Source organism: Lepidochelys kempii, chromosome 24 (assembly GCF_965140265.1).
Source record: "Lepidochelys kempii isolate rLepKem1 chromosome 24, rLepKem1.hap2, whole genome shotgun sequence".
Lineage (NCBI taxonomy): Eukaryota > Metazoa > Chordata > Testudines > Cheloniidae > Lepidochelys > Lepidochelys kempii.
The window spans coordinates 6542971-6555383 of NC_133279.1; positions in this window are offsets into that span (position 1 = coordinate 6542971).

Below are 12413 nucleotides of genomic sequence, written 5' to 3' on the forward strand. Positions count from 1 at the left end.
GAGGTCTATAAAATCATGACTGGTTCAGAGAAAGTAAACAAGGAAGTGTTATTTACTCCTTCTCACAACACAAGAACTAGGGGGTACCAAATGAAATTAAGAGACAGTAGGTTTAAAACAAACAAAAGGAAGTATTTCTTCACACAACGCACAGTCAACCTGTGGAACCCCTTGCCAGAGGATGTTGTGAAGGCCAAGACTATAACAGGGTTCAAAAAAGAACTAGATAAGTTCACGGAGGATAGGTCCATCAATGGCTATTAGTCAGGATGGGCAGGGATGGTGTCCCTAACCTGTTTGCCAGAAGCTGGGAATGGGCGACAGGGAAATGATCACTTGATGATTACCTATTCTGTTCATTCCCTCTGGGGTACCTGGCATTGGTCACTGTCAGAAGACAGGATACTGGGCTAGATGGACCTTTGGTCTGACGAAGTATGGCTGTTCTTATGTTCTTACTTCAGAAAGTCCAGCTACCTGCTGTCTCTGCACTAGGCGTTGTTCTGTGTTGAACTATCTCTTTCATATTCTACATTGTGCTACGTCCTGGTGGTTTTTTTGTTATTCTGAATCGTTACACTATATCCTAGCAGCAGCCCTATTAATAGTTGGGCTCATTTCTCACAAAATCACAAAAACTGAAAACAGCTCTACCAGTTCCTTCTCTCTGTCCCTATTGAACATTTATTCCTTCCCACATAACGCAGCAGCTCTTCCATAGAGAAGAGTGCTGTATTCAGCCAGGCTCAGTGCTTGGAACTGCTGTTGCCTCTGATGGCTGAACACACTATCTCTATCACTCATCATTTGCGTTATCGCACAGGGCAAACTTCTGCCTCAAATAAGCAGATGAAACTCCCCTGGGAATCTCTGGGCAAATTCCGCTGGGATGTAACCAGTGATGTAAATGACACGGCAGAGGCCTGGGTAGCCCATCAGTTGTAAACGCACAACTCTCATTGAAGTGGTAGGATAATCTGGCTCTGGGTATAAATAAATTGGTGAGAAAACGGCTGTAAGTGGTGACAAAAAACTTTAATTTAATTTAATTCTCTGGGTCTTCAAAACCAGTGACTTTAGGATGCAGGCAGTTCCGATGCCCCTGTAGTTCTGCCAAGGCTGGATTTGCCCTTTTCTGTCTGTTCTGGAAATTGAGTAAAAGAGTAAAAGCAGCTGACTCAGAGGAGTCAGTGGGTGCATTTAAAAACTGTCTGAGTTCTAAGCTCATTTTTTCAGCAAGGTCCTGAACTTTTAAAGCAAGATTCCCAATTTGGTGTCTGTGCTAATGATGTGCGCTGTTTGCACAGAGGGACTGTAAATAAAGCTTAACAATCTGTTTGAAAATGTACCTGACAGTTCTGTCCAGCTCTATCAAAGTCTGGCTATTTGACCTGGCATGGAAGCATCTGATGTTACTCAATTTTGTCTAACCATTTGTGCCCTACCTGCCTTGGTCTAAAATCCCTTTAGATTGCCACCTTCACATCGGGTCAGTGTTTGGATGGGAAACTTCCTCTAGTACAGGATGTAGTGTCATCTGCTATGTCCTATCACCCTGCATCAGCCCCAAATGCCCATCCTGGTGAGGATATGGGGCGTTCACAACTTCTAGGCTAGTGGGGGGAATGAGGTTGAGAAGGGGCCAGTTAAGAGGATAGGCCACAGCTGAGGGGAATTAGGTGGCCTAAGTAACCTGTGAAGGATGCTGGAGCCCAGCTGAGCAGGAGCACACGGGGCTGGTATAAAGCCAGGAAGCTAGCAGCAGAGAAGCAGTGTAGTGAGGAAGGCTGTAGTCATTCTCTGGGTATTAGAGGGGGAAAGGAGGAAACCCAGTGGCAGAGAAGCCCTGGGCATCCAAACCCTGAAGCAAGGGTCCACCAAGGAGGGTGGTGCAGCAACAGAGACAAAGATGGAAAAGGCTAAGGGAAGACCCTAACAAATTTGGAGGTTGCAGGTTTTGCCTGCTGATTTGAGGGTCCCTGAGTTGGAACCAGGAGTAGAGGACTGGCCCGGGTTCCCCTACCAGCCACAGGGGAAGTGTCACAGTCAGGGCAGTGGGCTTGGAGACTCCCTGAGACAATTTGTCCTGTGGGACTTTGATACCCTGGCAGGGGGAAAACACCCAGTGACCTGGCCAAGGCCTGAAGAGGGAGCAGCCAAGCCAAGAAGAGGAAAGGGGCAGAGTCCCAGAGAGCGAGTGGGGCTGTGGCAAGAATGAGATGACAGAAGGGGGCATCGGAGCCGGAAGTAGGTTATCCCACGAGCAGCCAGGAGGAGGAACCCTAGGGGTGAGTGAACCCTGTGACAAGGTGGGGGAAGTGACATGTTTGAGATGAGATGTAAACCCAGTGCCCCACGAACCTGCAGGCACATCGCTAATGACCCCATGTGGCTTTTTTGCAAGAATGGAGATGTCAGCCCAGAATATGGGCTCAGAGAAGTGAGCATGGAAATGGTTGTATTTCAAGGAAACTCACATCACATCATAGCACATTACAGACATGAGACTTTCTGTATTTCTCTGTTTCTCTTTTCATTCTTTTCTCTTGTTTTACAAAATATAAACCACTTTTGTGAGACTACATCAGTCACCGAGCAGCGTTTCTGTTGTTGTACGGCAGAGTCGCATATTCCGTCTGAAATAGAACAAGGAAAAAGCCAATATAATTAGTAATTCTTTGCATTAGAGCAGCACTTAGAAGCCCCAGTGGAGACTGAGGACCTGTTGTGCTGGGCTTTCTGCACACATGCAAAGAGATAATCCCTACCCTGAAGGGTTTATTGTCAAGATACACAAGGACACAAAGTGGGGGAGGGGAGACAGAAGCACCATGAGCTAAAGTGACTTGGCGACGGTTGCCCAGCAGGTCAGTGGCTGGACCAGGAAAAAAAAATCCTGACTCCCAGTCCAGTATCCTCTGCTAGCCCACACTGCCGCCCATACGGTAATATGCCTAATGAGAATCTACCATCTCATGCATTTAATTAACTGTCCTTCCAGAATGCCATAGCCAGACAAGATGGGTGAGTTGTTCCTTTCCAATAATAAGAAAGGAACAATAAATAAAGAGAAAGAAAGAAATAATAAGTTGTTCCTTTCCAGCAGTTGTTCCTTTCCAATAAACCTACACAACACTTCCACTAGCAGGGTAGAGAGGAATAAATTCAAATAAGACTTCAGGAGGCAATGTGTAGATACTGGGGTAGGAAATTGGCCAGGGCGCTGTCTCTAGCCACCTGTTGTTAATACTGTACCTTTCTGATGTGCCAAAAGCTAAAAAAAGCTGTGTACCTGTGGGATCTGCCTCATAGGTGTTGGATTCCCTCTTTGCACAGCTCTCCCTGGTGGATGAAACAGACAAAGGGACAGTTATAAGGATGTGTGATGAGTGGTTGCTTTTCTGCAGACAGAATTATGACTGAGTTACCTCTGATGGAGCATTTTCTCCGGAGCAGGATCAACAGCTGGATCAGGAGAAGGATGAAAATACAGGGCAGCCCAGTGTAGAACACAATCCTACAGTCTCCAGTGTCTTGTCTCTCTGCAAAGTATAGAAAACTCCCATCAAAACAAATGGGCCCTGATCTGTACCTCCCACATAACATCATGGGCAAAGGGAGGTCCTTTCCCCAAAGCTCCACACACATTACTCTGTGCTCTGTAGCATTTTGCCCTTCTGTATGTGCAAAGGACAGGGTAAAGAGGCTGTGCAAAATTATGTGCCATGGGTATTCTGTTTCTCCTCTCTCCCTTCCTCCCTCAATAATTCCTCTAATGGGTGGCTCTTTGAGCTTCCTGGTCAGATTCCAGGTGGTTCCTTTTTTCCCCAGCACAGGTTTGTGGCACATACCGAGGCAATTAGGAAATTAAATGGCCATTCAGCAGGCTGGGCACACCCGTCTGTGTCACCTGGAATTTGTTTGGTGGTTGAAGGGCTCGACTACACTTAAAAACTTTGCCACTGGAACATTTCTGGCATAACTCCTCCTGGCTCAGGAACAGAAATAAGCTGTGCTGGTGTAAGGCACCTTTATCTCGGTATAACTGCGTCCACACTAAGGCTTTTACTGGCATAGCCGTGTTGGCATGGGTGCCCTCTAGCTCCCCCTTGGCCGCTCCAGGATAGTTCCCTACGTTCTATTCACTAGTGCTTTGTCCAGTCCTATTTATGGGGGCTTCCTCCCCTGCCTCTGGGCATCTGTTCCATTACTGGTTAGATTTCGCTGTCAGGAAGCTATTCCTGACATTCATCCTGCTGTTCCCTTTGTTGATTTCCTTCCTGCTGCTCCTAATTATTCTCCTTTGGCTCACCCCAAGTGACCCTTCTGTATCCTTGCTGTGATCACATGGAGCGGGAGGTTCAAGCTGCTTCACCAGAGGGATGTTGATTAATCACAGTTTACTCACACGATTAACTCAAAACAATTGTGATTAAAAAAATTAATCGCAATTAATTGCAGTTTTAATTGCACTGTTAAACAATAGAATACCAATGGAAATTTATTAAATATTTTATATATTTTTCTACATTTTCAAATATACTGATTTCAATTACAACACAATACAAGGTGTGCAGTACTCACTCATATAATTTTTATTATAAATAGTTGCACTGTAAAAATGATGAGACACTATTTTTCAATTAATGTCATACAAGTACTGTAGTGTAATCTCTTTATTGTGAAAGTGCAACTTACAAATATAGGGTTTTTTTTGTTACATAACTGCACTCAAAACCAAAACAATGTAAAACTTTAGAGCCTACAAGTCCACTCAGTCCTACTTCTTGTTTAGCTAATCGCTAAGACAAACAAGTTATTTTACATTTACAGGAGATACTGCTGCCCGCTTCTTATTTACAACATCACCTGAAAGTGAGAACGCATTCGCATGGCACTGTTGTAGCCAGCATTGCAAGGTATTTATGTGCCAGATATGCTAAAGAGTCGTATGCCCCTTCATGCTTCAGACACTATTCCAGAGGACATGCTTTCATGCTGATGATGCTCGTTAAAAAAATAATGCATTAATTAAATTTGTGTCTCATATCCTTGTCGGGGGAGGGAGAATTGTATGTCTCCTGCTCTGTTTTACCCGCATTCTGCCATATATTTCCTGTAGTAGCAGTCTCGGATGATGACCCAGCACACATTGTTCATTTTAAGAACACTTTCACTGCAGATTTGAGAAAACAAAAGAAGGTACCAATGTGAGATTTCTAAAGATAGCTACAGCACTCGACCCAAGGTTTAAGAATCTGAAGTGCCTTCCAACATCTGAGAGGGATGAGGTGTAGAGCATCCTTTCAGAAGTCTTAAAAAAAGTAACACTCTGATGTGGAAACTACAGAACCCGAACTACCAAAAAAGAAAGTCAACCTTGTGCTGGTGGCATCTGACTCAGATGATGAAAATGAACATGTGTTGGTCCACACTGCTTTGGATTGTTATCGAGTAGAACCCATCATCAGCATGGACGCATGTCCTCTGGAATGGTGGTTGAAGCATGAAGGGACATCTGAATCTCTAGTGGATTTGGGACATAAATATCTGCAACAGCAGCTACAGCAGCGCCATGCGAACACCTGTTCTCACTTTCAGGTGACATTGTAAACAAAAAACAGGAAGCATTATCTCCTGTAAATGTAAACAAACTTGTTTGTCTGGACGATTGACTGAACAAGAAGTAGGGCTGAGTGGGCTTGTAGGCTCTAAAGTTTTACATTGTTTGGTTGTTGAATGCAGTTATTTTTGTACATAATTCTACCGTTGTAAGTTCAACTTTCATGATAAAGAGATTGCACTAGAGTACTTGTATGAGGGGAATTGAAAAATACTATTTCTTTTGGGGTTTTTACAGTGCAAATATTTGTAATAAAAAATAAATATGAAGTGAGCACTGTACACTTTGCATTCTGTGCTGCAACTGAAATCAATATATTTGAAAATGTAGAAAACATCCACAAATATTTAAATAATTGGTGTTCTATTATTGTTTAGCAACACGATTATTTGTGATTAATTTTTTTAATCGCTTGACAGCTAAACCAGAAACCCATTTCTTACCACCGAGCATCAAAAAAAAAAAAGGCTTTCAGAAGGGCTGGGGGTGGGAAAGGTGGGTGATGGGGGAAGTGACTGTAACTGCCCCACAACTCAAGCACCCTCTCAATGCTTACCAAAACCTCTCCTCACTCCCATTAGATATCATTCACCTGAGCCACCCCATCTGATTCTCTCTATTCCTCCAGCCTGCAGTCGATGTCACTGACCCACGGTGAGGGATGTAGCATAAATGCCCAGGTAGGTAGGTTAGAGTGGATGATACAATACTGGACCTGTTTCCATGGAGACTGTAGCATTGATGCTTCTCCCCGTGCTGCTCTCCTTGGCTGTACAAGTGCAGATCGTCTCCTGGTTCCACGTCTCAGAAGGGATTCTCATTAGGCTCCAAACACTAAAGACCCCATTCCTGTCTATGGCTCCAGCATCCATCTGACCTTCAGACACCTCCTCACCCATGCCCCAGAGAACTGCACTCCAGGGAGGAGTGAAATCAGAGAGCAGGCAAAGCAGAGGAATGACAGGGGGGAGCTCAGCATCCTCCGGGGCTGAGGGCACCAGAATGGAAAGTCTTGGCTCGGAGGCATCTAAAAGAGAGTTGAGTCACCGAAAATAGAGATTTGGAAAGATCTGTTAGTGGTAGCTCAGCTAGTCCATACCCAGCTCCTGCTCCTGCCCCTACCCCAGTCAGTGCAGATGTTTTAAATATCTAATGCTTTGTCTATTCCACTTTTCAATGTCTTATACTCCAGGGCATCCACCTTGAGAGACTCCACTGATCTATCGCTGCTCAGAAGTTTGTCCTAATATGATCTTTGTGGATTATTTACCGAGTGCCGACAGCATGTTCGGTTCAGTATGAAATTCAAAGGAAGAGCTGGTCAGTCTGGTGGTGAGGACACCAGACTGGGAGTCAGGAGGCCTGAGATCCATTCCCAGCTCCGTCTCTGACTTGCTGTGTGACCTCGGAGATGAGTTCACTTCCCGACTCAATGCCTCAGTTTCCCCAACTGTAAACTTAGTGAAGTGATACATAGTCACCTTTGCAAGCTGTTTTGAGATCTAGCTGTGAAAATCCTGATAGAGGAACCATTCTTACTTACACTTAATTGTCAGGCTAAATTTTCCTATTACGTTCATCCTATTAGTGTAAGTTACAGCCTCTATTAGTGCCTGTAATAATTCCTTGCCTTCCTTTTTATTTTGCACTCTTTGGTCTATTTGCACATAGTGTGGATCAAAACTATATAGATATTATTCGTTATAATTGAATTATTCTGTGCAATTCATGCTGAGCTGCTGGAGACAATGAATAGTTCCCTGTATGAACAGGTGGGCGCAATCATTTAATAAAGCTTGGTGGATGCCTGGAAAAGACCTTGAGTAAAATTAAAGTCGTATAAGGTTAGGGGGGCAGCTGAAACATACCCCGTGTTCTAGGCTCAGGCAGTTTCTGCAGGAATCATCACAAGTATGAATATCAAATCTGAATACTAATGTAACATCCCACCCCAGAAGGCAGGGAAATAACACCTTGCACTGATATGGTGCTTTTTATCCATAGATCTCAAAGTGCTTTTACACAGGAGAGTCATTATCCCCATTACACAGATGAGGAATCTGAGATGCAGAGAAATTAAAGGACATTTTCCAAAATGTCCCTGATTTTCAAAAGCTAGGTTTTAACTGGAGCATTTTAAAAATCTGGTAATTTCTTTGGTCACTGAAACGGGAACTGTTGGGTGCTGACTTCTTTTGAAAATCTTGCCTCGGTGCCCAGTGATTAAGGAACAGAGCCCAGGTCTCCTGATTTCCACCCCAATGCCCTGGCTTACTGCCTGGACCATATTGCCTCTTTGCACAAATACCAATAGCTTAGAGCTGAAATAGGGAAGATTGGTCACAATCTTGCTAAAAAAGAGGATGATTTTTTCACATCTCCTAGCATTGGGATATCATTGTTCTGGGCCATTAGAAACTCACCTGTGACAATTAGTCTGGTCCCATTCCCGAAGTTGGGCTGTAGATACATAAAGGAAACGAGGCCACAGTAATAAACCCCTGAGTCATCTCTTTGTACATTACGGATAATTAGAGAAAACGTGTTTGCCGCAGTGTTCACTTCACTTGAGTATTTTCCATCTGACGATGCAAACTCAGAACTCCGGTAAATCCACTGGAAACTTCCACTCTGTTCCTTGTACCACATTACACTCACTTCATCTTCTAATGTTTTACAGTGCAGCTGTGCAGCGTCCCCAGATTTCAGCCAAACCTGGGCTGGGCTTTGCAGGATTTGTATCTCTTTTTCCGAGACAGTCACTATACAGGGGAAGAAAGACATGTGTTAATACAGTGAGCACTGGACAAGCCTGGGCTTTTGCAATATGCTATATAGAGCAGAGGGTCCAAGAATAACAAAAAGCACATATTTGTTAAAGATTTATTTAAATTTTTCTCTATTTCTAGCCATGTATTTTGTTAGGATTCATGTAGCCTGTGTGGGAATTAATGCAACGTAACAACAGAAATCAACCTCAGAGTTCAGACTTCCAGTGCCCTGCCCTAAACCCCAGACTACAAATGCCCACTCATGCTTACCCAAATCAATGATAAAAGACCTTCCTTTGACTAAATTTTACATGGGAGAGTCATTTATTAACTTAGCCATTTGTGTTTCAAATTCTATTTTTGATCATTCTGCAGAAAAATACGTCAGCCTGTGTGTAATACATCAGCATAGGAAAAAAAAATAGATCCAGGACATTATCCAGAACCAGAAACTATTTTCAAGGGGTTTGTGCCTGGTATTCTGATTGTTTTAAAACAGAATATTTCCTCACCTCTCAAGATTCCAGTTGATGAACTGAAAGATGTGAATATCTCTCTCCCAAGTTGATGTTAGCATCTCTTGGAATTGCAGAAGATCCTTGTGCAGAAAGTTAATTGTTTTTAATGTGGTAGAAAACAAGCGTGAAATAAATCAGGCTAAAATACTTACTTTGCAGGTAGATTAGAATCATCCCAACTGTCTGGTGGGACATCTTGTGCCTTTCTTCAGTAATGAATAGGTGATGCTGTGAGACAGACAGATGCCTGCTAGATAATGGATCTCTTGATGAAAGACTCTGTCACGTGGAGAGGAAAATGTTCTATTTCCTTTTGTAGATCTGTGGGGCAACATGCATGACAGAAAAGGAGCGCCAGGACGTACTGAGAACCCCGTTCAAAATCTTACTCTGAGAGCCAGCAGAGCAAACCGGGGGAAGAATGTTCCTTTGCTTCCAAAATCTACTAAAGAAGAAATTCAAGTTTAGACTGGGTAACAGCATGGTATGTGTGTCTAGTGGGCAATCTGCTGTGTTCTGATTGGATGTCCATAACAAGACTCTCTTCTGACTGCAATTCTGTGTTTCACGGGTGATTAAGGTCAGATGGGATTAGCATCAATATCACAATGGTGTATGAAAATTGTGATTTATCCCTTTAAATTTCAGGGGGTTTCCTGGTCCTGCTCCCTATCTGTAGGGAAGCACGCAATTGGGGCCTAGCAACTCTCAGTCTGGAAAGAACCAGCCTAGAAAAAGATGAGGTGAGTTTTGCTTCTCTGCCTAACAGAGCAGCCTGCTTTGTCTCTCTCTGGTTTTGGTTACTGTATGTTATCGTTCAGGCTTCTAAGAATAAAAGTCATGTTAAGCTGCAACCCTCTAGCAAGAGTATTTCATGTTTATTTAACATCTCTGTTTGTTATGTCCACATCATACAATCGCCAAGAGGCATATCACATGGAGGTCAAAGTTTCCCAAAGATTTTAGCAAAGGATGGAAGAAACCAGCAAACAGGCTCATTGGGCACCATGGAAGTGGGAAAATTAGCAAAAACTTTGTATGGGAGTTTAGTTATAACTATAGATAAAGGAAAGGGCTGGGAATGGGGCCCATTGGGAAAGCAATGGATGGAGCTAGAATATGGAAGTGTGGTGAAGTGACACCATGTAGGACAATTCGGGGCAAAAAGTGTTTTAGGACACTTATATCTGAGATACACAGAATGCATGTTCCTTAGCGTAATGTGCAAAATTGTTTACCAAGGGAGAAAAGTGAAATGCTCACTAGGAAATTCCAAATCCATCCCCTCTAAACAGTTTTCACCAACCAACGAACCAAATTTGGTGGTGAATCCTGGTCTCGTGCCACCTGAGGCACATTGCACATGTGCTAAGAAAACCCCACGCAGGCTGGAATATGACCATCTCTGCGGATCGGCTGCACTTGGACATTAAGGCTGAGATCTGCAAAGCCCCATCAAGGGATTTGATTGCCAAATTCACATTAACTGAACGTCCAAATTGCCCTTTCAAACCTCAGCCTCAATAAAACCCTACTGCAAATCAGGGCCAGATCCTCAGCTAAAACCACTCTCCTGTTATCCCAGGTTGATCTTCCAGCCATATATAAGCTGGCCCAGCCTGGAGGCTGCTCTAAACTACACCAGGCAGTAATGACTCCCAAGGATCCATTTACCAGCTGCGGGTTCTACAAGTGCAGCATGCTCCGGCCACACCCCACATACCAAGGGCTGTTGGGCTGCAAGGGCTGGCTCTGCTGTCTTTACACCCCCGGCACATGCAGCCAGTTCCTGCTCCCTTCGTGTCACGGGACCACCACAAAGGGACCAAAGTGGGGGTCAGAATCTGACCTGTGTCTCATTGAGACCTAGGTCCAGGGGAAGTTGAATGTGGTCCAAACACCTCTCCTGGCCTAACTATTTCACTGGGACTTCAGCACATGCTTGAAGAGAGGAAGGACGGTACAGTTGTCAAAGTGCTAACTAGGCATTCAGGGGTCCTCCGTTTAAATCCCTGCCCTGCCACAGGCTCTGTGTGTGATCTAGGGCTGGTCACTTACATCCCAGTGACTTTCAAAGGATTTAAGAGCTTTAGTCCCTGTTGAAAGTGGGGCTTTGCCTCCCAAGTCACTTGAGGCTTTTGAACATGTTACCCCAAGTCTCTTTGGGCCTCCACTCCCCAGCTGTAAAATGGGGACAATTCCTCCCTTCTCTGCAGCAGGGTGGTGAGGATAAATAAGCACAAAGCTAGATTAAAAGAGCTTTGCTGAACTGGGGGGGGCCTAGTGCCATAGATGTGCATGGTGCAGGTACATTGTCGTTATGCCCTGTGTAAAGGTCCTGTATATCAGGGCAATCAACTCAGCTAGAATTCAGGCTATGATTTCGGCATGGTATTCATGGGATCCACAAATCTGAGGAAACTCCATGACCCCGTGCAGTGGCGGCTCCTGGCCAGCAAGACTGGGCCAGGCTCCTACCAATGGACATTGTGACCTGGCTGGCCCACATGGTCTCAGCCTCACTCAGCTTTGGCATATCTGCCCCTCGGTTTTCTTCTAAAAAGCAGGGGACGCACCAAACCTGAGTGGCACTGTGAGCATATGGGCCAGGTCGCAATGCTCGGAGCTGGACCCAGCCCCCCGGGACAGGAGGTGCCCCTGCAGGGTGAGTGTAGGGTGGTCTCGCTCTCCAACCCCCGCATCTTTCCCCTGCTCCCTCTCTTTCTTATGGCTGTTTTCCTGTATTTATGACAAATTTTCACGATAAAACCATAGCCTTAACTGTAATTGTTAAAGAAATTTAGCCAAATTGTGATGGAAGCACCTAAATCACTTAGGAGCCTAAGTCTTATTTTCAAAAGTGGTTTAGGTACTTGGAAGACTAAGTACCATTGATTTATTTTTCAGCGGTATCTAGGGCTCTCAGAACTACATTTTCAAAGGTATTTAGGTGCTTAAAGATCCAGGTAGGCGACTAGCAGGGTTTTCAGAATCAGTGGGAGTTAGATGCCTAAGTCATTTAGGCATGTTTGAAAATTTATCCTAAAGACTATTGCCCCCAGTCACACACAATGGATATACATTCATTTTGCATTTAATCTTCTCCAGTGCAAGTCTATTAAAATCCAAGACAAAGAAAAAGCTGTCTAATTGTTTTGATTGATATTTATTTCTACATTGTTTTAGAAGAAAGCAAATTGAAACTGGTCTTAAAAAAACCACAGACTACAGGACAAAGAGCCGTGTTTGCTGCAAAGGAGCAATGGTTTAAAAAAAGATCAAAACCTGTTTGCGCAGATAATTAAACTTGCTTTTGTGGTCAGTTTCTACCCACTTATTTTGACGCTTTTGTTTTGTTTGTTCACTGAGCAAAGAGCTGGGGCGGATTTCTTCTTTTCAGTTCTATCCCCCTGCTTTTGGTTACCAAGGAAGTGTAAACTGCTCCCCCCCACCCCAATTCCTCTGTAGCCAGTGGATGGTTAGAGCAAAAGTGAAGCAGAG